Genomic DNA, 2,926 nt, shown 5'->3' with positions numbered 1-2,926 from the left:
TCTTTCCATCTTTGCCTCTATCTCTGTCTGTCTGTCTCTGTTCTCTCTCTTCTCTCCTCTCTCTGTCTCTGTCTCTCCCTCTGTTTCCTCTCTCTCTGTTTCTCTCTCTCTCCCTCACTTAACGTCTCCAGCTCAGGCTCCTGCACCAGGAGCTGCCTGCTGGATGTCTCCCCTTGGATACTCTGTAGATGTCTCAAGCTGAACATGTCCAGAGTGGAACTCATTAACTTTTCCCCAAATCCATCTGCTCCAGGTTTCCCCTTTTCTGTTGACGGTCATTATTCTTCCGTCCCCTCATTTTACAACCTCAGCATCATCCTGGGCTCCTCTTTCTCAATCCTCATACAAAAGGCTGCCACTTCTACCTTCCCAACACCTCTCCCATCCCTTTCCTTCTCTCCACAAATCCTGTGACGGCTGCTCTAGGCCAGGTATCAGCACTGCTCTCTCCTAGCCCTCTTTCTGGTCTCCTTGCTTCCTGCCTCTCTCCTTTCCATTCCCTCCTCCACCCTCAGTACTTTACCTGAACTCCCTCTGCTGTTGGATAGAGCGCCCAGTGTGGCCCCTCACCCTGCCAGGCTCTCTGGGTGAATAGGACCAGATTCCTGTCTAGCGATGTCCCCTGGAGAGGCAGCACAGGACAGACAAAGACCGCTGCTGGCTTTGGGGTCAGGAGAGCTCTGTTCTGCTGCCTGCGAGCTCTTCCTGATGTACGGATCTGACCGTGTCATCCTCTTACTCAAAACTCTGCAGTGGCACCTGGGCATTGAAAATTCTCCACCGTCTGGCTCCCCTTTGCTTTCCAGGTTAACGCGCTGAGCCCAGAGGGGCTGGGACCACTCCTAGTATGGACTGTGGTCCGTCACTCTTTGGTTCATTAAGTCCCTCACCCTGGTGAATCCCAGGAATGCTTTGTAATTGGAGTAAAGCAGACGATGGCCCCCAGGATGGAGTAAAACAGGTATTCATTGTACCTTTTGAGTCGGGTGTGGGACACCCCAGAAAGGCCCAACATCAACACCTCACAAGTGTACTTGAACAGAATTCTGGCATTTACGAGGGCCAGCATGCTCTATGGGCAGGATGAAAGTGCAGCTTAAAGAGAACACAGAAGCAGTCTGCAGAGACACTGAGGAGGGGCCAGGACAGATCTGGGGTCACCAGGACACCAAGCAGAGAAGGACTCTTCTTCCCTACCTTTCCCTGCAATCTTGTATGCTAGCAGCTGGGCAGGTGGGTGGCTCAGTGGACAGAGAGCCAGGCCTGGAGTCAGGAGGACCTGAGTTCAAATCAGCCTCAGACACTGACCAGATGTGTAACCCTGGGCAAGTCACTTAGCCCTGTTTGCCTCAGTTTCCTCATCTGTAAAATGAGAAGGAAATGGCAAACCACTCCAGTATCTCCGCCAAGGAAATCCCAAATGGGGTTACCGACACATCAACTATAAGCAGCTGATTGCCAGGCTACCTGGTAGGCTCAGGAGGCTGGCAGGGTGCAGCTGAGCACGCTCCCATACCACCAGCGTGAGATGTATCTCATCACGTGACGCTCCCCCTCCTTATCCTCCTGTGCCATCTCTGGCCACTGAGCCTTTGCCCTGGCTGGCCCTGATGCCTGGAGTACTCTCCCTCCTCACCTCTGTCTCAGAGAATCCCTCAGTGTCTTCAGAGCTCCGCTGTAGTGCTGCCTCCTACTGAGAACTCTTCTGATTCTTTGCACTTATTAGCCCTCTCTCCATCTTGAAATGGTTCTCTCTTACTTCGTATTACTGTGATTTCTTGTTGAGAGCTGTGTTTTCAGCTCAGAATAGGGTGAGGAAGGCCCCTCTGCCAGTTCAGGTCCACCCTTCCACTTTGTTACTTGCCGGGGCCACTTGCCAGGGGTCACCAGGGGTCAGGGCCAGCCTTCTCAGTCACCCCTGAAGCATCCCCAAGAGAATGAAGGGGTGGCCCAGAAGGCCAGGAGCAGCTGCACATGTGGAGCATTCTGCCCTTCACAGCCCCACTGCAGTGTCCCCAGGCCACTAAACCAGAAGTAGCCCCAGACACAGGCCGGCTCCCAGCGGCTGTGAGCGACATGGGCAGCAGGGGCGGCTGGGAGTCTCTGAGCCCTGCCCCGCTCCTGGGAAATGGGGCTTGGCACTGGGCAAGGCAATAGTCTGTCCTTTGTAGGGCCCCAGAGCCAGGGCTGGAGTGGGAGACCTCGCCAGGCCCCTTCTGCAAGGCCATCGGATTAAACATTAACCCCCTTGAGTGGCGGCTGGCTCCCTGCACATGCCTTCCATCCTCAGGCACTCTTCTAAGAGGAATGTTTGTCAACAAGCAGTCTGGTCCAGGGGCTTCAGCTTGGCTTCTAAGTGAGGGGCAGACGGCCTCCTGGGCAACCCTCCACCCACCCTCTCTGCCATCCCACTCCTGGGGAAATGGGGTCGGACTTTCAGACTTTCACTCTTGGTGAAGCATTTCAAGTGGAATCCCAAAGAGAGGAGCAAATGAGCAGTGGATAACGGCCACTGATTCTGCACTTGGCAGCCCTTGCCGTATTTATTTTCCTGAAGCTCCGAAGCTGCTTCCCTGGGTGACCTTGGGCAAGTCAACAAACACTGGTTAAGCACTTGTCTATGTGCCAGACTGTGGATGAGTGTGAGGTGGGCATACAAAGACTAAATTGGAAACAGCTCCTGCCCTCAGTGAATTTACAGTTGCCTGGTGGAATACAAGCCTTCAGTCAGTGGCTGAGAATAGGATCCAGCAAAGGGGAGCAGGGAAAAGGGAGAGAGACAGACAGACAGACAGAAACAGAGAGACAGAGAGAGACAGAAAGAGACAGAGACAGAGAGAGAGAGAAACCAAGACAAAGACAGAGAGACAGACAGAGAGAGAGAGAGAGAGAGAGAGAGAGAGAGAGAGAGAGAGAGAGAGAGAGA

The sequence above is a fragment of the Vombatus ursinus genome, unplaced genomic scaffold (genome assembly GCF_900497805.2).
Source record: "Vombatus ursinus unplaced genomic scaffold, bare-nosed wombat genome assembly UNPS02012622.1, whole genome shotgun sequence".
NCBI classification, from domain to species: Eukaryota; Metazoa; Chordata; class Mammalia; order Diprotodontia; family Vombatidae; genus Vombatus; species Vombatus ursinus.
This window is presented reverse-complemented; position numbering follows the sequence as displayed.